Source organism: Loxodonta africana, unplaced genomic scaffold (genome assembly GCF_030014295.1).
Source record: "Loxodonta africana isolate mLoxAfr1 unplaced genomic scaffold, mLoxAfr1.hap2 scaffold_41, whole genome shotgun sequence".
NCBI lineage: Eukaryota > Metazoa > Chordata > Mammalia > Proboscidea > Elephantidae > Loxodonta > Loxodonta africana.
Window position 1 is genome coordinate 2,459,518 of NW_026975124.1, and position 24,209 is coordinate 2,483,726.

Genomic DNA, 24,209 nt, shown 5'->3' on the forward strand with positions numbered 1-24,209 from the left:
CTGTGCTCTCCTTTGGCTGAGTGACATCGTGTGTTTCCTAGCAGGTGAAGACATTCGTGGAGAGAGGTGGTTTCCATGCGTGCAGGCAAAGTGTGTGCTGAGATGATGAGTTGCTGGAGACCAGGGTGGACTCTTGAGACCCAGAATAGGCCTCTGGCAGGTATATGTCAATGTTTTCTGCCCATGGCACTCAGCCGGTTATTTGCATAGAATGTTATCAGCGAAATTAGTAGTCTCCGGAGAGGCTGCCACTTGTCAGCGAGCTTCACCTGGCCAGGTCCGCCCGTGATGTAGCTCCCCAGTCAATCACTGCTCTCTAGACCTTCCAGATAGACTACCAGAACTTCTCCCCCCATGGGCAAGCACTAGAGCCAGAGGCCTTCCCCCTTTGTTCTTTCGTCTCAAGGCCCTCTGTCAGGCACTCCAAGGTGTGAAGTTACAAGGGGGAGAAGGAAGAGATTTCAGAGAAGGAACACAAGCAGAGAGAGACAGAGAGAGGCAAGAGATGCTGAGTGGGGATGCCTTGCCTACGGATATCCTCAGGAAAGTGGGAAAGAGGTACCTGGCGTGCTCTGCCAATGGCCTGAAGCAGTCCGCACCAGGGGCTCCCTTGTGCCTGCGTAGCCTTTCCCGGGGTGTGCTCCAATCCTGTGGCCACTAGGGGTCATAGGTCACAATGGAGGGCCCTGTGTTATCTGCCTGGCGGGCCGGATCTCTGCCATTGGCTCAGTCTTGTCACCAGGCCCATCAGGAGCTCCGCCCACGCTTGCGGTGGGGGGACTGTCTCTATGGTGATGGCAAAGAAGCCTTAGCCCCGCCCACCTGGCCTTGACTTCACCTACCTGGCCCTCTGACCCTCACTCAGACCTCTGTGTTGATAAAAATCAATGTCCGCCAGTGCCCAGGTGTCAGCATCTGGGATAAAGGATTGGGGACCTTGCCTGGGGCAGAAGGCAGCCTAGGTCAGCGGGTAGCTGGAAGTCTAGTGACTTGTGACACTGCTGCCAGTGACAAATGGTGACTCCCACACTGACATATCCCCTGGTGGCAGAATGCTAGTGATGGGTGGAGAAACATCGCTCCGGAGCACACGTTTAATGGGACAACTGCCAAAGCAAAGGCCAGGGCCAGTAGTGGACGTCGTGGAGCTGAATGGTGAGCCAGTGGAGGGCCCAAGGATCCCTCTTGTATGGGGTGAACAGGTCATCCGTGTCCCCACGTCCATCAACCATTGCACTGCTGGGGCCCAGGCTGCCAGGATTTCGGCCTTGCCTTCGGAGCCCGGCCACATAGGCAGCCTTGCACCGGAGGCGGGGACGTGTAGACAGCAAAAATTTGGAAAGTGGCAGTGTTTCCTCGATTTCTCTGGCACCGGCCTTTTTGAGCGGCTTGCTTTTTTTCCTGGTAGGATAGGGCCCTGACGGAGAAAGGCAGGATTACGTGTGCAGGAAAGGTGTGTGTTGAGAGGGTGACGACGTTGAGACCACGTTGGGATCTTTAGTCCCAGGAAAGGCCCCTGGCGGGTGTGGGTCAATGTTCTCTGCCCATCCCCCTTGGCGGGGGGAGGTTTTCACCATACAAAGCAGCAGCGCAATTATTCGTCCCCGGAGAGGTTGCATCTGCCCACGAGCTCCACCTGGCCAGGGTCCGCCCCTACTGTATTGCGCGTGTCAGTCAACAGAAGCTAAGACCTTCCAGAGAGACTACCTGCTATTCTGTCCCCACGGGGAAGCAGTACAGCCAGAAGCCTCCCCCGTTCCATCTCTAGGCTCTCTCTCAGGCCCCTCATACTTGTGATGTGTCTCAGGGGTAGAATGAAGAGTTTCCTCTGAGTGAACACATACTGAGAGGCCACAGATGCTGAGGAAGGGCGCCTTGCCTAGTGATATCCTAGCGTAAGTGGAAAAGAGGTACCTGCCTGTTGTCCCAGTGTGTCGAACGTGTTCACATCAGGGCTTGCCTACTGTGAAGTTATTCCCTGGGTGCCCTCGATTTTGTGGCCAAAGACGCAAGGGGCCGTTGTCTGTCCGTGGGTAAAATGGAGGGCTCTGCGGAACTGGCCGGTTAGGCTGGACCTCTTCTATTGGCTGAGTGTTTGTGACTCGTCCCCGTCAGAAGTTCCGCCCAGCCTTCCGGTGGCTGTCACCATGGTGATTGGGAAAGAAGCCTTAGGCCCCACACTCAGCCCTCACCTGGCCTCCCTGGCCTCTTTCCCCTCATCTAGACCGCTGTGTGGATGAAAGAAAGGATGTCGGCCAGTGAGCACGTGTCCTGATTTCCTTGCAAGGATTAGGCTCCTTGCCTGGGCAGAAGACAGCCAAGGTCAGCCTGAGCCTAGACACCTAGTGACCTGTGACACTGCAGCCAGTGATAGATGTTGATGTCCACGCTGAGGTATCCGCAGGTGGCGGATTCAGTGTGGTGGGAAGAGAAGTGGAAGTAGAGATGACACACTCCAGAGGGCACGGGCCAAAGGTCAGGGAAAATAGCTGAGGTCGTGGAGCTCTAGCGGAGCCAGTCTAGGGCCCAGGCCTCCCTGCTGTACGAGGCAAAGAGGTGATCCGTATGTCGCCATCCGTAGACTGTGGACGGCTGGGCCCTGGATGCCCGGATTTCGTCCTTGTCTACCGAGAATTGACGCAGATGCAGTGTGCCACCGGAGGCTGTGGAGCAGCAGAGGGCAAAATCTTGAAAATGGGGGCTTCAGTTGACTTTGCCTGTGCTCTCCTTTGGCTGAGTGACATCGTGTGTTTCCTAGCAGGTGAAGACATTCGTGGAGAGAGGCGGTTTCCATGCGTGCAGGCAAAGTGTGTGCTGAGATGATGAGTTGCTGGAGACCAGGGTGGACTCTTGAGACCCAGAATAGGCCTCTGGCAGGTATGTGTCAATGTTTTCTGCCCATGGCACTCAGCCGGTTATTTGCATAGAATGTTATCAGCGAAATTAGTAGTCTCCGGAGAGGCTGCCACTTGTCAGCGAGCTTCACCTGGCCAGGTCCGCCCGTGATGTAGCTCCCCAATCAATCACTGCTCTCTAGACCTTCCAGATAGACTACCAGAACTTCTCTCCCCATGGGCAAGCAGTAGAGCCAGAGGCCTTCCCCCTTTGTTCTTTCGTCTCAAGGCCCTCTGTCAGGCACTCCAAGGTGTGAAGTGACAAGGGGGAGAAGGAAGAGATTTCAGAGAAGGAACACAAGCAGAGAGAGACAGAGAGAGGCAAGAGATGCTGAGTGGGGATGCCTTGCCTACGGATATCCTCAGGAAAGTGGGAAAGAGGTACCTGGCGTGCTCTGCCAATGCCCTGAAGCAGTCCGCACCAGGGGCTCCCTTGTGCCTGCGTAGCCTTTCCCGGGGTGTGCTCCAATCCTGTGGCCACTAGGGGTCATAGGTCACAATGGAGGGCCCTGTGTCATCTGCCTGGCGGGCCGGATCTCTGCCATTGGCTCAGTCTTGTCAGCAGGCCCATCAGGAGCACCGCCCACGCTTGCGGTGGGGGGACTGTCTCTATGGTGATGGCAAAGAAGCCTTAGCCCCGCCCACCTGGCCTTGACTTCACCTACCTGGCCCTCTGACCCTCACTCAGACCTCTGTGTTGATAAAAATCAATGTCCGCCAGTGCCCAGGTGTCGGCATCTGGGATAAAGGATTGGGGACCTTGCCTGGGGCAGAAGGCAGCCTAGGTCAGCGGGTAGCTGGAAGTCTAGTGACTTGTGACACTGCTGCCAGTGACAAATGGTGACTCCCACACTGACATATCCCCTGGTGGCAGAATGCTAGTGATGGGTGGAGAAACATCGCTCCGGAGCACACGTTTAATGGGACACCAGCCAAAGCAAAGGCCAGGGCCAGTAGTGGACGTCGTGGAGCTGAATGGCGAGCCAGTGGAGGGCCCAAGGATCCCTCCTGTATGTGGCGAACAGGTCATCCGTGTCCCCACGTCCATCAACCATTGCACTGCTGGGACCCAGGCTGCCAGGATTTCGGCCTTGCCTTCGGAGCCCAGCCACATAGGCAGCCTTGCACCGAAGGCGGGGACATGTAGACAGCAAAAATTTGGAAAGTGGCAGTGTTTCCTCGATTTCTCTGGCATCGGCCTTTTTAAGCGGCTTGCTTTTTTTCCTGGTAGGATAGGGCCCTGACGGAGAAAGGCAGGATTACGTGTGCAGGAAAGGTGTGTGTTGAGAGGGTGACGACGTTGAGACCACGTTGGGATCTTTAGTCCCAGGAAAGGCACCTGGCGGGGGTGGGTCAATGTTCTCTGCCCATCCCCCTTGGCGGGGGGGGTTTTCACCATACAAAGCAGCAGCGCAATTATTCGTCCCCGGAGAGGTTGCATCTGCCCACGAGCTCCACCTGGCCAGGGTCCGCCCCTACTGTATTGCGCGTGTCAGTCAACAGAAGCTAAGACCTTCCAGAGAGACTACCTGCTATTCTGTCCCCACGGGGAAGCAGTACAGCCAGAAGCCTCCCCCGTTCCATCTCTAGGCTCTCTCTCAGGCCCCTCATACTTGTGATGTGTCTCAGGGGTAGAATGAAGAGTTTCCTCTGAGTGAACACATACTGAGAGGCCACAGATGCTGAGGAAGGGCGCCTTGCCTAGTGATATCCTAGCGTAAGTGGAAAAGAGGTACCTGCCTGCTGTCCCAGTGTGTGGAACGTGTTCACATCAGGGCTTGCCTACTGTGAAGTTATTCCCTGGGTGCCCTCGATTTTGTGGCCAAAGACGCAAGGGGCCGTTGTCTGTCCGTGGGTAAAATGGAGGGCTCTGCGGAACTGGCCGGTTAGGCTGGACCTCTCCTATTGGCTGAGTGTTTGTGACTCGTCCCCGTCAGAAGTTCCGCCCAGCCTTCCGGTGGCTGTCACCATGGTGATTGGGAAAGAAGCCTTAGGCCCCACACTCAGCCCTCACCTGGCCTACCTGGCCTCTTTCCCCTCATCTAGACCGCTGTGTGGATGAAAGAAAGGATGTCGGCCAGTGAGCACGTGTCCTGATTTCCTTGGAAGGATTAGGCTCCTTGCCTGGGCAGAAGACAGCCAAGGTCAGCCTGAGCCTAGACACCTAGTGACCTGTGACACTGCAGCCAGTGATAGATGTTGATGTCCACGCTGAGGTATCCGCAGGTGGCGGATTCAGTGTGGTGGGAAGAGAAGTGGAAGTAGAGATGACACACTCCAGAGGGCACGGGCCAAAGGTCAGGGAAAATAGCTGAGGTCGTGGAGCTCTAGCGGAGCCAGTCTAGGGCCCAGGCCTCCCTGCTGTACGAGGCAAAGAGGTGATCCGTATGTCGCCATCCGTAGACTGTGGACGGCTGGGCCCTGGATGCCCGGATTTCGTCCTTGTCTACCGAGAATTGACGCAGATGCAGTGTGCCACCGGAGGCTGTGGAGCAGCAGAGGGCAAAATCTTGAAAATGGGGGCTTCAGTTGACTTTGCCTGTGCTCTCCTTTGGCTGAGTGACATCGTGTGTTTCCTAGCAGGTGAAGACATTCGTGGAGAGAGGCGGTTTCCATGCGTGCAGGCAAAGTGTGTGCTGAGATGATGAGTTGCTGGAGACCAGGGTGGACTCTTGAGACCCAGAATAGGCCTCTGGCAGGTATGTGTCAATGTTTTCTGCCCATGGCACTCAGCCGGTTATTTGCATAGAATGTTATCAGCGAAATTAGTAGTCTCCGGAGAGGCTGCCACTTGTCAGCGAGCTTCACCTGGCCAGGTCCGCCCGTGATGTAGCTCCCCAATCAATCACTGCTCTCTAGACCTTCCAGATAGACTACCAGAACTTCTCTCCCCATGGGCAAGCAGTAGAGCCAGAGGCCTTCCCCCTTTGTTCTTTCGTCTCAAGGCCCTCTGTCAGGCACTCCAAGGTGTGAAGTGACAAGGGGGAGAAGGAAGAGATTTCAGAGAAGGAACACAAGCAGAGAGAGACAGAGAGAGGCAAGAGATGCTGAGTGGGGATGCCTTGCCTACGGATATCCTCAGGAAAGTGGGAAAGAGGTACCTGGCGTGCTCTGCCAATGCCCTGAAGCAGTCCGCACCAGGGGCTCCCTTGTGCCTGCGTAGCCTTTCCCGGGGTGTGCTCCAATCCTGTGGCCACTAGGGGTCATAGGTCACAATGGAGGGCCCTGTGTCATCTGCCTGGCGGGCCGGATCTCTGCCATTGGCTCAGTCTTGTCACCAGGCCCATCACGAGCTCCGCCCACTCTTGCGGTGGGGGGACTGTCTCTATGGTGATGGCAAAGAAGCCTTAGCCCTGCCCACCTGGCCTTGACTTCACCTACCTGGCCCTCTGACCCTCACTCAGACCTCTGTGTTGATAAAAATCAATGTCCGCCAGTGCCCAGGTGTCGGCATCTGGGATAAAGGATTGGGGACCTTGCCTGGGGCAGAAGGCAGCCTAGGTCAGCGGGTAGCTGGAAGTCTAGTGACTTGTGACACTGCTGCCAGTGACAAATGGTGACTCCCACACTGACATATCCCCTGGTGGCAGAATGCTAGTGATGGGTGGAGAAACATCGCTCCGGAGCACACGTTTAATGGGACACCAGCCAAAGCAAAGGCCAAGGCCAGTAGTGGACGTCGTGGAGCTGAATGGCGAGCCAGTGGAGGGCCCAAGGATCCCTCCTGTATGTGGCGAACAGGTCATCCGTGTCCCCACGTCCATCAACCATTGCACTGCTGGGACCCAGGCTGCCAGGATTTCGGCCTTGCCTTCGGAGCCCGGCCACATAGGCAGCCTTGCATCGAAGGCGGGGACGTGTAGACAGCAAAAATTTGGAAAGTGGCAGTGTTTCCTCGATTTCTCTGGCATCGGCCTTTTTGAGCGGCTTGCTTTTTTTCCTGGTAGGATAGGGCCCTGACGGAGAAAGGCAGGATTACGTGTGCAGGAAAGGTGTGTGTTGAGAGGGTGACGACGTTGAGACCACGTTGGGATCTTTAGTCCCAGGAAAGGCCCCTGGCGGGTGTGGGTCAATGTTCTCTGCCCATCCCCCTTGGTGGGGGGAGGTTTTCACCATACAAAGCAGCAGCGCAATTATTCGTCGCCGGTGAGGTTGCATCTGCCCACAAGCTCCACCTGGCCAGGGTCCGCCCCTACTGTATTGCGCGTGTCAGTCAACAGAAGCTAAGACCTTCCAGAGAGACTACCTGCTATTCTGTCCCCACGGGGAAGCAGTACAGCCAGAAGCCTCCCCCGTTCCATCTCTAGGCTCTCTCTCAGGCCCCTCATACTTGTGATGTGTCTCAGGTGTAGAATGAAGAGTTTCCTCTGAGTGAACACATACACGGAGGCCAGAGATGCTGAGGAAGGGTGCCTTGCCTAGTGATATCCTAGCGTAAGTGGAAAAGAGGTACCTGCCTGTTGTCCCAGTGTGTCGAACGTGTTCACATCAGGGCTTGCCTACTGTGAAGTTATTCCCTGGGTGCCCTCGATTTTGTGGCCAAAGACGCAAGGGGCCGTTGTCTGTCCGTGGGTAAAATGGAGGGCTCTGCGGAACTGGCCGGTTAGGCTGGACCTCTCCTATTGGCTGAGTGTTTGTGACTCGTCCCCGTCAGACGTTCCGCCTAGCCTTCCGGTGGCTGTCTCCATGGTGATTGGGAAAGAAGCCTTAGGCCCCACACTCAGCCCTCACCTGGCCTACCTGGCCTCTTTCCCCTCATCTAGACCGCTGTGTGGATGAAAGAAAGGATGTCGGCCAGTGAGCACGTGTCCTGATTTCCTTGGAAGGATTAGGCTCCTTGCCTGGGCAGAAGACAGCCAAGGTCAGCCTGAGCCTAGACACCTAGTGACCTGTGACACTGCAGCCAGTGATAGATGTTGATGTCCACGCTCAGGTATCCGCAGGTGGCGGATTCAGTGTGGTGGGAAGAGAAGTGGAAGTAGAGATGACACACTCCAGAGGGCACGGGCCAAATGTCAGGGAAAATAGCTGAGGTCGTGGAGCTCTAGCGGAGCCAGTCTAGGGCCCAGGCCTCCCTGCTGTACGAGGCAAAGAGGTGATCCGTATGCCGCCATCCGTAGACTGTGGACGGCTGGGCCCTGGATGCCCGGATTTCGTCCTTGTCTACCGAGAAGTGACGCAGATGCAGTGTGCCACCGGAGGCTGTGGAGCAGCAGAGGGCAAAATCTTGAAATGGGGGCTTCAGTTGACTTTGCCTGTGCTCTCCTTTGGCTGAGTGACATCGTGTGTTTCCTAGCAGGTGAAGACATTCGTGGAGAGAGGTGGTTTCCATGCGTGCAGGCAAAGTGTGTGCTGAGATGATGAGTTGCTGGAGACCAGGGTGGACTCTTGAGACCCAGAATAGGCCTCTGGCAGGTATATGTCAATGTTTTCTGCCCATGGCACTCAGCCGGTTATTTGCATAGAATGTTATCAGCGAAATTAGTAGTCTCCGGAGAGGCTGCCACTTGTCAGCGAGCTTCACCTGGCCAGGTCCGCCCGTGATGTAGCTCCCCAGTCAATCACTGCTCTCTAGACCTTCCAGATAGACTACCAGAACTTCTCCCCCCATGGGCAAGCACTAGAGCCAGAGGCCTTCCCCCTTTGTTCTTTCGTCTCAAGGCCCTCTGTCAGGCACTCCAAGGTGTGAAGTTACAAGGGGGAGAAGGAAGAGATTTCAGAGAAGGAACACAAGCAGAGAGAGACAGAGAGAGGCAAGAGATGCTGAGTGGGGATGCCTTGCCTACGGATATCCTCAGGAAAGTGGGAAAGAGGTACCTGGCGTGCTCTGCCAATGGCCTGAAGCAGTCCGCACCAGGGGCTCCCTTGTGCCTGCGTAGCCTTTCCCGGGGTGTGCTCCAATCCTGTGGCCACTAGGGGTCATAGGTCACAATGGAGGGCCCTGTGTTATCTGCCTGGCGGGCCGGATCTCTGCCATTGGCTCAGTCTTGTCACCAGGCCCATCAGGAGCTCCGCCCACGCTTGCGGTGGGGGGACTGTCTCTATGGTGATGGCAAAGAAGCCTTAGCCCCGCCCACCTGGCCTTGACTTCACCTACCTGGCCCTCTGACCCTCACTCAGACCTCTGTGTTGATAAAAATCAATGTCCGCCAGTGCCCAGGTGTCAGCATCTGGGATAAAGGATTGGGGACCTTGCCTGGGGCAGAAGGCAGCCTAGGTCAGCGGGTAGCTGGAAGTCTAGTGACTTGTGACACTGCTGCCAGTGACAAATGGTGACTCCCACACTGACATATCCCCTGGTGGCAGAATGCTAGTGATGGGTGGAGAAACATCGCTCCGGAGCACACGTTTAATGGGACAACTGCCAAAGCAAAGGCCAGGGCCAGTAGTGGACGTCGTGGAGCTGAATGGTGAGCCAGTGGAGGGCCCAAGGATCCCTCTTGTATGGGGTGAACAGGTCATCCGTGTCCCCACGTCCATCAACCATTGCACTGCTGGGGCCCAGGCTGCCAGGATTTCGGCCTTGCCTTCGGAGCCCGGCCACATAGGCAGCCTTGCACCGGAGGCGGGGACGTGTAGACAGCAAAAATTTGGAAAGTGGCAGTGTTTCCTCGATTTCTCTGGCATGGGCCTTTTTGAGCGGCTTGCTTTTTTTCCTGGTAGGATAGGGCCCTGACGGAGAAAGGCAGGATTACGTGTGCAGGAAAGGTGTGTGTTGAGAGGTGACGATGTTGAGACCACGTTGGGATCTTTAGTCCCAGGAAAGGCCCCTGGCGGGTGTGGGTCAATGTTCTCTGCCCATCCCCCTTGGCGGGGGGAGGTTTTCACCATACAAAGCAGCAGCGCAATTATTCGTCGCCGGTGAGGTTGCATCTGCCCACAAGCTCGACCTGGCCAGGGTCCGCCCCTACTGTATTGCGCGTGTCAGTCAACAGAAGCTAAGACCTTCCAGAGAGACTACCTGCTATTCTGTCCCCACGGGGAAGCAGTACAGCCAGAAGCCTCCCCCGTTCCATCTCTAGGCTCTCTCTCAGGCCCCTCATACTTGTGATGTGTCTCAGGGGTAGAATGAAGAGTTTCCTCTGAGTGAACACATACAGGGAGGCCAGAGATGCTGAGGAAGGGCGCCTTGCCTAGTGATATCCTAGCGTAAGTGGAAAAGAGGTACCTGCCTGTTGTCCCAGTGTGTCGAACGTGTTCACATCAGGGCTTGCCTACTGTGAAGTTATTCCCTGGGTGCCCTCGATTTTGTGGCCAAAGACGCAAGGGGCCGTTGTCTGTCCGTGGGTAAAATGGAGGGCTCTGCAGAACTGGCCGGTTAGGCTGGACCTCTCCTATTGGCTGAGTGTTTGTGACTGGTCCCCGTCAGAAGTTCCGCCCAGCCTTCCGGTGGCTGTCACCATGGTGATAGGGAAAGAAGCCTTAGGCCCCACACTCAGCCCTCACCTGGCCTACCTGGCCTCTTTCCCCTCATCTAGACCACTGTGTGGATGAAAGAAAGGATGTCGGCCAGTGAGCACGTGTCCTGATTTCCTTGGAAGGATTAGGCTCCTTGCCTGGGCAGAAGACAGCCAAGGTCAGCCTGAGCCTAGACACCTAGTGATCTGTGACACTGCAGCCAGTGATAGATGTTGATGTCCACGCTGAGGTATCCGCAGGTGGCGGATTCAGTGTGGTGGGAAGAGAAGTGGAAGTAGAGATGACACACTCCAGAGGGCACGGGCCAAAGGTCAGGGAAAATAGCTGAGGTCGTGGAGCTCTAGCAGAGCCAGTCTAGGGCCCAGGCCTCCCTGCTGTATGAGGCAAAGAGGTGATCCATATGCCGCCATCCGTAGACTGTGGACGGCTGGGCCCTGGATGCCCGAATTTCGTCCTTGTCTACCGAGAAGTGACGCAGATGCAGTGTGCCACCGGAGGCTGTGGAGCAGCAGAGGGCAAAATCTTGAAATGGGGGCTTCAGTTGACTTTGCCTGTGCTCTCCTTTGGCTGAGTGACATCGTGTGTTTCCTAGCAGGTGAAGACATTCGTGGAGAGAGGCGGTTTCCATGCGTGCAGGCAAAGTGTGTGCTGAGATGATGAGTTGCTGGAGACCAGGGTGGACTCTTGAGACCCAGAATAGGCCTCTGGCAGGTATGTGTCAATGTTTTCTGCCCATGGCACTCAGCCGGTTATTTGCATAGAATGTTATCAGCGAAATTAGTAGTCTCCGGAGAGGCTGCCACTTGTCAGCGAGCTTCACCTGGCCAGGTCCGCCCGTGATGTAGCTCCCCAGTCAATCACTGCTCTCTAGACCTTCCAGATAGACTACCAGAACTTCTCCCCCCATGGGCAAGCACTAGAGCCAGAGGCCTTCCCCCTTTGTTCTTTCGTCTCAAGGCCCTCTGTCAGGCACTCCAAGGTGTGAAGTTACAAGGGGGAGAAGGAAGAGATTTCAGAGAAGGAACACAAGCAGAGAGAGACAGAGAGAGGCAAGAGATGCTGAGTGGGGATGCCTTGCCTACGGATATCCTCAGGAAAGTGGGAAAGAGGTACCTGGCGTGCTCTGCCAATGCCCTGAAGCAGTCCGCACCAGGGGCTCCCTTGTGCCTGCGTAGCCTTTCCCGGGGTGTGCTCCAATCCTGTGGCCACTAGGGGTCATAGGTCACAATGGAGGGCCCTGTGTTATCTGCCTGGCGGGCCGGATCTCTGCCATTGGCTCAGTCTTGTCACCAGGCCCATCAGGAGCTCCGCCCACGCTTGCGGTGGGGGGACTGTCTCTATGGTGATGGCAAAGAAGCCTTAGCCCCGCCCACCTGGCCTTGACTTCACCTACCTGGCCCTCTGACCCTCACTCAGACCTCTGTGTTGATAAAAATCAATGTCCGCCAGTGCCCAGGTGTCAGCATCTGGGATAAAGGATTGGGGACCTTGCCTGGGGCAGAAGGCAGCCTAGGTCAGCGGGTAGCTGGAAGTCTAGTGACTTGTGACACTGCTGCCAGTGACAAATGGTGACTCCCACACTGACATATCCCCTGGTGGCAGAATGCTAGTGATGGGTGGAGAAACATCGCTCCGGAGCACACGTTTAATGGGACAACTGCCAAAGCAAAGGCCAGGGCCAGTAGTGGACGTCGTGGAGCTGAATGGTGAGCCAGTGGAGGGCCCAAGGATCCCTCTTGTATGGGGTGAACAGGTCATCCGTGTCCCCACGTCCATCAACCATTGCACTGCTGGGGCCCAGGCTGCCAGGATTTCGGCCTTGCCTTCGGAGCCCGGCCACATAGGCAGCCTTGCACCGGAGGCGGGGACGTGTAGACAGCAAAAATTTGGAAAGTGGCAGTGTTTCCTCGATTTCTCTGGCATGGGCCTTTTTGAGCGGCTTGCTTTTTTTCCTGGTAGGATAGGGCCCTGACGGAGAAAGGCAGGATTACGTGTGCAGGAATGGTGTGTGTTGAGAGGTGACGATGTTGAGACCACGTTGGGATCTTTAGTCCCAGGAAAGGCCCCTGGCGGGTGTGGGTCAATGTTCTCTGCCCATCCCCCTTGGCGGGGGGAGGTTTTCACCATACAAAGCAGCAGCGCAATTATTCGTCGCCCGTGAGGTTGCATCTGCCCACAAGCTCGACCTGGCCAGGGTCCGCCCCTACTGTATTGCGCGTGTCAGTCAACAGAAGCTAAGACCTTCCAGAGAGACTACCTGCTATTCTGTCCCCACGGGGAAGCAGTACAGCCAGAAGCCTCCCCCGTTCCATCTCTAGGCTCTCTCTCAGGCCCCTCATACTTGTGATGTGTCTCAGGGGTAGAATGAAGAGTTTCCTCTGAGTGAACACATACAGGGAGGCCAGAGATGCTGAGGAAGGGCGCCTTGCCTAGTGATATCCTAGCCTAAGTGGAAAAGAGGTACCTGCCTGTTGTCCCAGTGTGTCGAACGTGTTCACATCAGGGCTTGCCTACTGTGAAGTTATTCCCTGGGTGCCCTCGATTTTGTGGCCAAAGACGCAAGGGGCCGTTGTCTGTCCGTGGGTAAAATGGAGGGCTCTGCAGAACTGGCCGGTTAGGCTGGACCTCTCCTATTGGCTGAGTGTTTGTGACTGGTCCCCGTCAGAAGTTCCGCCCAGCCTTCCGGTGGCTGTCACCATGGTGATAGGGAAAGAAGCCTTAGGCCCCACACTCAGCCCTCACCTGGCCTACCTGGCCTCTTTCCCCTCATCTAGACCACTGTGTGGATGAAAGAAAGGATGTCGGCCAGTGAGCACGTGTCCTGATTTCCTTGGAAGGATTAGGCTCCTTGCCTGGGCAGAAGACAGCCAAGGTCAGCCTGAGCCTAGACACCTAGTGACCTGTGACACTGCAGCCAGTGATAGATGTTGATGTCCACGCTGAGGTATCCGCAGGTGGCGGATTCAGTGTGGTGGGAAGAGAAGTGGAAGTAGAGATGACACACTCCAGAGGGCACGGGCCAAAGGTCAGGGAAAATAGCTGAGGTCGTGGAGCTCTAGCAGAGCCAGTCTAGGGCCCAGGCCTCCCTGCTGTATGAGGCAAAGAGGTGATCCATATGCCACCATCCGTAGACTGTGGACGGCTGGGCCCTGGATGCCCGGATTTCGTCCTTGTCTACCGAGAAGTGACGCAGATGCAGTGTGCCACCGGAGGCTGTGGAGCAGCAGAGGGCAAAATCTTGAAATGGGGGCTTCAGTTGACTTTGCCTGTGCTCTCCTTTGGCTGAGTGACATCGTGTGTTTCCTAGCAGGTGAAGACATTCGTGGAGAGAGGCGGTTTCCATGCGTGCAGGCAAAGTGTGTGCTGAGATGATGAGTTGCTGGAGACCAGGGTGGACTCTTGAGACCCAGAATAGGCCTCTGGCAGGTATGTGTCAATGTTTTCTGCCCATGGCACTCAGCCGGTTATTTGCATAGAATGTTATCAGCGAAATTAGTAGTCTCCGGAGAGGCTGCCACTTGTCAGCGAGCTTCACCTGGCCAGGTCCGCCCGTGATGTAGCTCCCCAATCAATCACTGCTCTCTAGACCTTCCAGATAGACTACCAGAACTTCTCTCCCCATGGGCAAGCAGTAGAGCCAGAGGCCTTCCCCCTTTGTTCTTTCGTCTCAAGGCCCTCTGTCAGGCACTCCAAGGTGTGAAGTGACAAGGGGGAGAAGGAAGAGATTTCAGAGAAGGAACACAAGCAGAGAGAGACAGAGAGAGGCAAGAGATGCTGAGTGCGGATGCCTTGCCTACTGATATCCTCAGGAAAGTGGGAAAGAGGTACCTGGCGTGCTCTGCCAATGCCCTGAAGCAGTCCGCACCAGGGGCTCCCTTGTGCCTGTGTAGCCTTTCCCGGGGTGTGCTCCAATCCTGTGGCCACTAGGGGTCATAGGTCACAATGGAGGGCCCTGTGTCATCTGCCTGGCGGGCCGGATCTCTGCCATTGGCTCAGTCTTGTCACCAGGCCCATCAGGAGCTCCGCCCACTCTTGCGGTGGGGGGACTGTCTCTATGGTGATGGCAAAGAAGCCTTAGCCCCGCCCACCTGGCCTTGACTTCACCTACCTGGCCCTCTGACCCTCACTCAGACCTCTGTGTTGATAAAAATCAATGTCCGCCAGTGCCCAGGTGTCGGCATCTGGGATAAAGGATTGGGGACCTTGCCTGGGGCAGAAGGCAGCCTAGGTCAGCGGGTAGCTGGAAGTCTAGTGACTTGTGACACTGCTGCCAGTGACAAATGGTGACTCCCACACTGACATATCCCCTGGTGGCAGAATGCTAGTGATGGGTGGAGAAACATCGCTCCGGAGCACACGTTTAATGGGACACCAGCCAAAGCAAAGGCCAAGGCCAGTAGTGGACGTCGTGGAGCTGAATGGCGAGCCAGTGGAGGACCCAAGGATCCCTCCTGTATGTGGCGAACAGGTCATCCGTGTCCCCACGTCCATCAACCATTGCACTGCTGGGACCCAGGCTGCCAGGATTTCGGCCTTGCCTTCGGAGCCCGGCCACATAGGCAGCCTTGCACCGGAGGCGGGGACGTGTAGACAGCAAAAATTTGGAAAGTGGCAGTGTTTCCTCGATTTCTCTGGCATGGGCCTTTTTGAGCGGCTTGCTTTTTTTCCTGGTAGGATAGGGCCCTGACGGAGAAAGGCAGGATTACGTGTGCAGGAAAGGTGTGTGTTGAGAGGGTGACGACGTTGAGACCACGTTGGGATCTTTAGTCCCAGGAAAGGCCCCTGGCGGGTGTGGGTCAATGTTCTCTGCCCATCCCCCTGGGCGGGGGGAGGTTTTCACCATACAAAGCAGCAGTGCAATTATTCGTCCCCGGAGAGGTTGCATCTGCCCACAAGCTCCACCTGGCCAGGGTCCGCCCCTACTGTATTGCGCGTGTCAGTCAACAGAAGCTAAGACCTTCCAGAGAGACTACCTGCTATTCTGTCCCCACGGGGAAGCAGTACAGCCAGAAGCCTCCCCCGTTCCATCTCTAGGCTCTCTCTCAGGCCCCTCATACTTGTGATGTGTCTCAGGGGTAGAATGAAGAGTTTCCTCTGAGTGAACACATACAGGGAGGCCAGAGATGCTGAGGAAGGGCGCCTTGCCTAGTGATATCCTAGCATAAGTGGAAAAGAGGTACCTGCCTGCTGTCCCAGTGTGTCGAACGTGTTCACATCAGGGGTTGCCTACTGTGAAGTTATTCCCTGGGTGCCCTCGATTTTGTGGCCAAAGACGCAAGGGGCCGTTGTCTGTCCGTGGGTAAAATGGAGGGCTCTGCGGAACTGGCCGGTTAGGCTGGACCTCTCCTATTGGCTGAGTGTTTGTGACTCGTCCCCGTCAGAAGTTCCGCCCAGCCTTCCGGTGGCTGTCACCATGGTGATAGGGAAAGAAGCCTTAGGCCCCACACTCAGCCCTCACCTGGCCTACCTGGCCTCTTTCCCCTCATCTAGACCGCTGTGTGGATGAAAGAAAGGATGTCGGCCAGTGAGCACGTGTCCTGATTTCCTTGGAAGGATTAGGCTCCTTGCCTGGGCAGAAGACAGCCAAGGTCAGCCTGAGCCTAGACACCTACTGACCTGTGACACTGCAGCCAGTGATAGATGTTGATGTCCACGCTGAGGTATCCACAGGTGGCGGATTCAGTGTGGTGGGAAGAGAAGTGGAAGTAGAGATGACACACTCCAGAGGGCACGGGCCAAAGGTCAGGGAAAATAGCTGAGGTCGTGGAGCTCTAGCAGAGCCAGTCTAGGCCCCAGGCCTCCCTGCTGTACGAGGCAAAGAGGTGATCCATATGCCGCCATCCGTAGACTGTGGACGGCTGGGCCCTGGATGCCCGAATTTCTTCCTTGTCTACCGAGAAGTGACGCAGATGCAGTGTGCCACCGGAGGCTGTGGAGCAGCAGAGGGCAAAATCTTGAAATGGGGGCTTCAGTTGACTTTGCCTGTGCTCTCCTTTGGCTGAGTGACATCGTGTGTTTCCTAGCAGGTGAAGACATTCGTGGAGAGAGGCGGTTTCCATGCGTGCAGGCAAAGTGTGTGCTGAGATGATGAGTTGCTGGAGACCAGGGTGGACTCTTCAGACCCACAATAGGCCTCTGGTAGGTATGTGTCAATGTTTTCTGCCCATGGCACTCAGCCGGTTATTTGCATAGAATGTTATCAGCGAAATTAGTAGTCTCCGGAGAGGCTGCCACTTGTCAGCGAGCTTCACCTGGCCAGGTCCGCCCGTGATGTAGCTCCCCAGTCAATCACTGCTCTCTAGACCTTCCAGATAGACTACCAGAACTTCTCCCCCCATGGGCAAGCACTAGAGCCAGAGGCCTTCCCCCTTTGTTCTTTCGTCTCAAGGCCCTCTGTCAGGCACTCCAAGGTGTGAAGTTACAAGGGGGAGAAGGAAGAGATTTCAGAGAAGGAACACAAGCAGAGAGAGACAGAGAGAGGCAAGAGATGCTGAGTGGGGATGCCTTGCCTACGGATATCCTCAGGAAAGTGGGAAAGAGGTACCTGGCGTGCTCTGCCAATGGCCTGAAGCAGTCCGCACCAGGGGCTCCCTTGTGCCTGCGTAGCCTTTCCCGGGGTGTGCTCCAATCCTGTGGCCACTAGGGGTCATAGGTCACAATGGAGGGCCCTGTGTTATCTGCCTGGCGGGCCGGATCTCTGCCATTGGCTCAGTCTTGTCACCAGGCCCATCAGGAGCTCCGCCCACGCTTGCGGTGGGGGGACTGTCTCTATGGTGATGGCAAAGAAGCCTTAGCCCCGCCCACCTGGCCTTGACTTCACCTACCTGGCCCTCTGACCCTCACTCAGACCTCTGTGTTGATAAAAATCAATGTCCGCCAGTGCCCAGGTGTCAGCATCTGGGATAAAGGATTGGGGACCTTGCCTGGGGCAGAAGGCAGCCTAGGTCAGCGGGTAGCTGGAAGTCTAGTGACTTGTGACACTGCTGCCAGTGACAAATGGTGACTCCCACACTGACATATCCCCTGGTGGCAGAATGCTAGTGATGGGTGGAGAAACATCGCTCCGGAGCACACGTTTAATGGGACAACTGCCAAAGCAAAGGCCAGGGCCAGTAGTGGACGTCGTGGAGCTGAATGGTGAGCCAGTGGAGGGCCCAAGGATCCCTCTTGTATGGGGTGAACAGGTCATCCGTGTCCCCACGTCCATCAACCATTGCACTGCTGGGACCCAGGCTGCCAGGATTTCGGCCTTGCCTTCGGAGCCCGGCCACATAGCCAGCCTTGCACCGGAGGCGGGGACGTGTAGACAGCAAAAATTTGGAAAGTGGCAGTGTTTCCTCGATTTCTCTGGCATGGGCCTTTTTGAGCGGCTTGCTTTTTTTCCTGGTAGGATAGGGCCCTGACGGAGAAAGGCAGGATTACGTGTGCAGGAAAGGTGTGTGTTGAGAGGTGACGATGTTGAGACCACGTTGGGATCTTTAGTCCCAGGAAAGGCCCCTGGCGGGTGTGGGTCAATGTTCTCTGCCCATCCCCCTTGGCGGGGGGAGGTTTTCACCATACAAAGCAGCAGCGCAATTATTCGTCGCCGGTGAGGTTGCATCTGCCCACAAGCTCGACCTGGCCAGGGTCCGCCCCTACTGTATTGCGCGTGTCAGTCAACAGAAGCTAAGACCTTCCAGAGAGACTACCTGCTATTCTGTCCCCACGGGGAAGCAGTACAGCCAGAAGCCTCCCCCGTTCCATCTCTAGGCTCTCTCTCAGGCCCCTCATACTTGTGATGTGTCTCAGGGGTAGAATGAAGAGTTTCCTCTGAGTGAACACATACACGGAGGCCAGAGATGCTGAGGAAGGGCGCCTTGCCTAGTGATATCCTAGCGTAAGTGGAAAAGAGGTACCTGCCTGTTGTCCCAGTGTGTCGAACGTGTTCACATCAGGGCTTGCCTACTGTGAAGTTATTCCCTGGGTGCCCTCGATTTTGTGGCCAAAGACGCAAGGGGCCGTTGTCTGTCCGTGGGTAAAATGGAGGGCTCTGCAGAACTGGCCGGTTAGGCTGGACCTCTCCTATTGGCTGAGTGTTTGTGACTGGTCCCCGTCAGAAGTTCCGCCCAGCCTTCCGGTGGCTGTCACCATGGTGATAGGGAAAGAAGCCTTAGGCCCCACACTCAGCCCTCACCTGGCCTACCTGGCCTCTTTCCCCTCATCTAGACCGCTGTGTGGATGAAAGAAAGGATGTCGGCCAGTGAGCACGTGTCCTGATTTCCTTGGAAGGATTAGGCTCCTTGCCTGGGCAGAAGACAGCCAAGGTCAGCCTGAGCCTAGACACCTAGTGACCTGTGACACTGCAGCCAGTGATAGATGTTGATGTCCACGCTGAGGTATCCGCAGGTGGCGGATTCAGTGTGGTGGGAAGAGAAGTGGAAGTAGAGATGACACACTCCAGAGGGCACGGGCCAAAGGTCAGGGAAAATAGCTGAGGTCGTGGAGCTCTAGCAGAGCCAGTCTAGGGCCCAGGCCTCCCTGCTGTATGAGGCAAAGAGGTGATCCATATGCCGCCATCCGTAGACTGTGGACGGCTGGGCCCTGGATGCCCGGATTTCGTCCTTGTCTACCGAGAAGTGACGCAGATGCAGTGTGCCACCGGAGGCTGTGGAGCAGCAGAGGGCAAAATCTTGAAATGGGGGCTTCAGTTGACTTTGCCTGTGCTCTCCTTTGGCTGAGTGACATCGTGTGTTTCCTAGCAGGTGAAGACATTCGTGGAGAGAGGCGGTTTCCATGCGTGCAGGCAAAGTGTGTGCTGAGATGATGAGTTGCTGGAGACCAGGGTGGACTCTTGAGACCCAGAATAGGCCTCTGGCAGGTATGTGTCAATGTTTTCTGCCCATGGCACTCAGCCGGTTATTTGCATAGAATGTTATCAGCGAAATTAGTAGTCTCCGGAGAGGCTGCCACTTGTCAGCGAGCTTCACCTGGCCAGGTCCGCCCGTGATGTAGCTCCCCAATCAATCACTGCTCTCTAGACCTTCCAGATAGACTACCAGAACTTCTCTCCCCATGGGCAAGCAGTAGAGCCAGAGGCCTTCCCCCTTTGTTCTTTCGTCTCAAGGCCCTCTGTCAGGCACTCCAAGGTGTGAAGTGACAAGGGGGAGAAGGAAGAGATTTCAGAGAAGGAACACAAGCAGAGAGAGACAGAGAGAGGCAAGAGATGCTGAGTGCGGATGCCTTGCCTACTGATATCCTCAGGAAAGTGGGAAAGAGGTACCTGGCGTGCTCTGCCAATGCCCTGAAGCAGTCCGCACCAGGGGCTCCCTTGTGCCTGTGTAGCCTTTCCCGGGGTGTGCTCCAATCCTGTGGCCACTAGGGGTCATAGGTCACAATGGAGGGCCCTGTGTCATCTGCCTGGCGGGCCGGATCTCTGCCATTGGCTCAGTCTTGTCACCAGGCCCATCAGGAGCTCCGCCCACGCTTGCGGTGGGGGGACTGTCTCTATGGTGATGGCAAAGAAGCCTTAGCCCCGCCCACCTGGCCTTGACTTCACCTACCTGGCCCTCTGACCCTCACTCAGACCTCTGTGTTGATAAAAATCAATGTCCGCCAGTGCCCAGGTGTCGGCATCTGGGATAAAGGATTGGGGACCTTGCCTGGGGCAGAAGGCAGCCTAGGTCAGCGGGTAGCTGGAAGTCTAGTGACTTGTGACACTGCTGCCAGTGACAAATGGTGACTCCCACACTGACATATCCCCTGGTGGCAGAATGCTAGTGATGGGTGGAGAAACATCGCTCCGGAGCACACGTTTAATGGGACACCAGCCAAAGCAAAGGCCAAGGCCAGTAGTGGACGTCGTGGAGCTGAATGGCGAGCCAGTGGAGGACCCAAGGATCCCTCCTGTATGTGGCGAACAGGTCATCCGTGTCCCCACGTCCATCAACCATTGCACTGCTGGGACCCAGGCTGCCAGGATTTCGGCCTTGCCTTCGGAGCCCGGCCACATAGGCAGCCTTGCACCGGAGGCGGGGACGTGTAGACAGCAAAAATTTGGAAAGTGGCAGTGTTTCCTCGATTTCTCTGGCATGGGCCTTTTTGAGCGGCTTGCTTTTTTTCCTGGTAGGATAGGGCCCTGACGGAGAAAGGCAGGATTACGTGTGCAGGAAAGGTGTGTGTTGACAGGGTGACGACGTTGAGACCACGTTGGGATCTTTAGTCCCAGGAAAGGCCCCTGGCGGGTGTGGGTCAATGTTCTCTGCCCATCCCCCTGGGCGGGGGGAGGTTTTCACCATACAAAGCAGCAGTGCAATTATTCGTCCCCGGAGAGGTTGCATCTGCCCACAAGCTCCACCTGGCCAGGGTCCGCCCCTACTGTATTGCGCGTGTCAGTCAACAGAAGCTAAGACCTTCCAGAGAGACTACCTGCTATTCTGTCCCCACGGGGAAGCAGTACAGCCAGAAGCCTCCCCCGTTCCATCTCTAGGCTCTCTCTCAGGCCCCTCATACTTGTGATGTGTCTCAGGGGTAGAATGAAGAGTTTCCTCTGAGTGAACACATACAGGGAGGCCAGAGATGCTGAGGAAGGGCGCCTTGCCTAGTGATATCCTAGCATAAGTGGAAAAGAGGTACCTGCCTGCTGTCCCAGTGTGTCGAACGTGTTCACATCAGGGGTTGCCTACTGTGAAGTTATTCCCTGGGTGCCCTCGATTTTGTGGCCAAAGACGCAAGGGGCCGTTGTCTGTCCGTGGGTAAAATGGAGGGCTCTGCGGAACTGGCCGGTTAGGCTGGACCTCTCCTATTGGCTGAGTGTTTGTGACTCGTCCCCGTCAGAAGTTCCGCCCAGCCTTCCGGTGGCTGTCACCATGGTGATAGGGAAAGAAGCCTTAGGCCCCACACTCAGCCCTCACCTGGCCTACCTGGCCTCTTTCCCCTCATCTAGACCGCTGTGTGGATGAAAGAAAGGATGTCGGCCAGTGAGCACGTGTCCTGATTTCCTTGGAAGGATTAGGCTCCTTGCCTGGGCAGAAGACAGCCAAGGTCAGCCTGAGCCTAGACACCTACTGACCTGTGACACTGCAGCCAGTGATAGATGTTGATGTCCACGCTGAGGTATCCACAGGTGGCGGATTCAGTGTGGTGGGAAGAGAAGTGGAAGTAGAGATGACACACTCCAGAGGGCACGGGCCAAAGGTCAGGGAAAATAGCTGAGGTCGTGGAGCTCTAGCAGAGCCAGTCTAGGCCCCAGGCCTCCCTGCTGTACGAGGCAAAGAGGTGATCCATATGCCGCCATCCGTAGACTGTGGACGGCTGGGCCCTGGATGCCCGAATTTCTTCCTTGTCTACCGAGAAGTGACGCAGATGCAGTGTGCCACCGGAGGCTGTGGAGCAGCAGAGGGCAAAATCTTGAAATGGGGGCTTCAGTTGACTTTGCCTGTGCTCTCCTTTGGCTGAGTGACATCGTGTGTTTCCTAGCAGGTGAAGACATTCGTGGAGAGAGGCGGTTTCCATGCGTGCAGGCAAAGTGTGTGCTGAGATGATGAGTTGCTGGAGACCAGGGTGGACTCTTCAGACCCAGAATAGGCCTCTGGTAGGTATGTGTCAATGTTTTCTGCCCATGGCACTCAGCCGGTTATTTGCATAGAATGTTATCAGCGAAATTAGTAGTCTCCGGAGAGGCTGCCACTTGTCAGCGAGCTTCACCTGGCCAGGTCCGCCCGTGATGTAGCTCCCCAGTCAATCACTGCTCTCTAGACCTTCCAGATAGACTACCAGAACTTCTCCCCCCATGGGCAAGCACTAGAGCCAGAGGCCTTCCCCCTTTGTTCTTTCGTCTCAAGGCCCTCTGTCAGGCACTCCAAGGTGTGAAGTTACAAGGGGGAGAAGGAAGAGATTTCAGAGAAGGAACACAAGCAGAGAGAGACAGAGAGAGGCAAGAGATGCTGAGTGGGGATGCCTTGCCTACGGATATCCTCAGGAAAGTGGGAAAGAGGTACCTGGCGTGCTCTGCCAATGGCCTGAAGCAGTCCGCACCAGGGGCTCCCTTGTGCCTGCGTAGCCTTTCCCGGGGTGTGCTCCAATCCTGTGGCCACTAGGGGTCATAGGTCACAATGGAGGGCCCTGTGTTATCTGCCTGGCGGGCCGGATCTCTGCCATTGGCTCAGTCTTGTCACCAGGCCCATCAGGAGCTCCGCCCACGCTTGCGGTGGGGGGACTGTCTCTATGGTGATGGCAAAGAAGCCTTAGCCCCGCCCACCTGGCCTTGACTTCACCTACCTGGCCCTCTGACCCTCACTCAGACCTCTGTGTTGATAAAAATCAATGTCCGCCAGTGCCCAGGTGTCAGCATCTGGGATAAAGGATTGGGGACCTTGCCTGGGGCAGAAGGCAGCCTAGGTCAGCGGGTAGCTGGAAGTCTAGTGACTTGTGACACTGCTGCCAGTGACAAATGGTGACTCCCACACTGACATATCCCCTGGTGGCAGAATGCTAGTGATGGGTGGAGAAACATCGCTCCGGAGCACACGTTTAATGGGACAACTGCCAAAGCAAAGGCCAGGGCCAGTAGTGGACGTCGTGGAGCTGAATGGTGAGCCAGTGGAGGGCCCAAGGATCCCTCTTGTATGGGGTGAACAGGTCATCCGTGTCCCCACGTCCATCAACCATTGCACTGCTGGGACCCAGGCTGCCAGGATTTCGGCCTTGCCTTCGGAGCCCGGCCACATAGCCAGCCTTGCACCGGAGGCGGGGACGTGTAGACAGCAAAAATTTGGAAAGTGGCAGTGTTTCCTCGATTTCTCTGGCATGGGCCTTTTTGAGCGGCTTGCTTTTTTTCCTGGTAGGATAGGGCCCTGACGGAGAAAGGCAGGATTACGTGTGCAGGAAAGGTGTGTGTTGAGAGGTGACGATGTTGAGACCACGTTGGGATCTTTAGTCCCAGGAAAGGCCCCTGGCGGGTGTGGGTCAATGTTCTCTGCCCATCCCCCTTGGCGGGGGGAGGTTTTCACCATACAAAGCAGCAGCGCAATTATTCGTCGCCGGTGAGGTTGCATCTGCCCACAAGCTCGACCTGGCCAGGGTCCGCCCCTACTGTATTGCGCGTGTCAGTCAACAGAAGCTAAGACCTTCCAGAGAGACTACCTGCTATTCTGTCCCCACGGGGAAGCAGTACAGCCAGAAGCCTCCCCCGTTCCATCTCTAGGCTCTCTCTCAGGCCCCTCATACTTGTGATGTGTCTCAGGGGTAGAATGAAGAGTTTCCTCTGAGTGAACACATACACGGAGGCCAGAGATGCTGAGGAAGGGCGCCTTGCCTAGTGATATCCTAGCGTAAGTGGAAAAGAGGTACCTGCCTGTTGTCCCAGTGTGTCGAACGTGTTCACATCAGGGCTTGCCTACTGTGAAGTTATTCCCTGGGTGCCCTCGATTTTGTGGCCAAAGACGCAAGGGGCCGTTGTCTGTCCGTGGGTAAAATGGAGGGCTCTGCAGAACTGGCCGGTTAGGCTGGACCTCTCCTATTGGCTGAGTGTTTGTGACTGGTCCCCGTCAGAAGTTCCGCCCAGCCTTCCGGTGGCTGTCACCATGGTGATAGGGAAAGAAGCCTTAGGCCCCACACTCAGCCCTCACCTGGCCTACCTGGCCTCTTTCCCCTCATCTAGACCGCTGTGTGGATGAAAGAAAGGATGTCGGCCAGTGAGCACGTGTCCTGATTTCCTTGGAAGGATTAGGCTCCTTGCCTGGGCAGAAGACAGCCAAGGTCAGCCTGAGCCTAGACACCTAGTGACCTGTGACACTGCAGCCAGTGATAGATGTTGATGTCCACGCTGAGGTATCCGCAGGTGGCGGATTCAGTGTGGTGGGAAGAGAAGTGGAAGTAGAGATGACACACTCCAGAGGGCACGGGCCAAAGGTCAGGGAA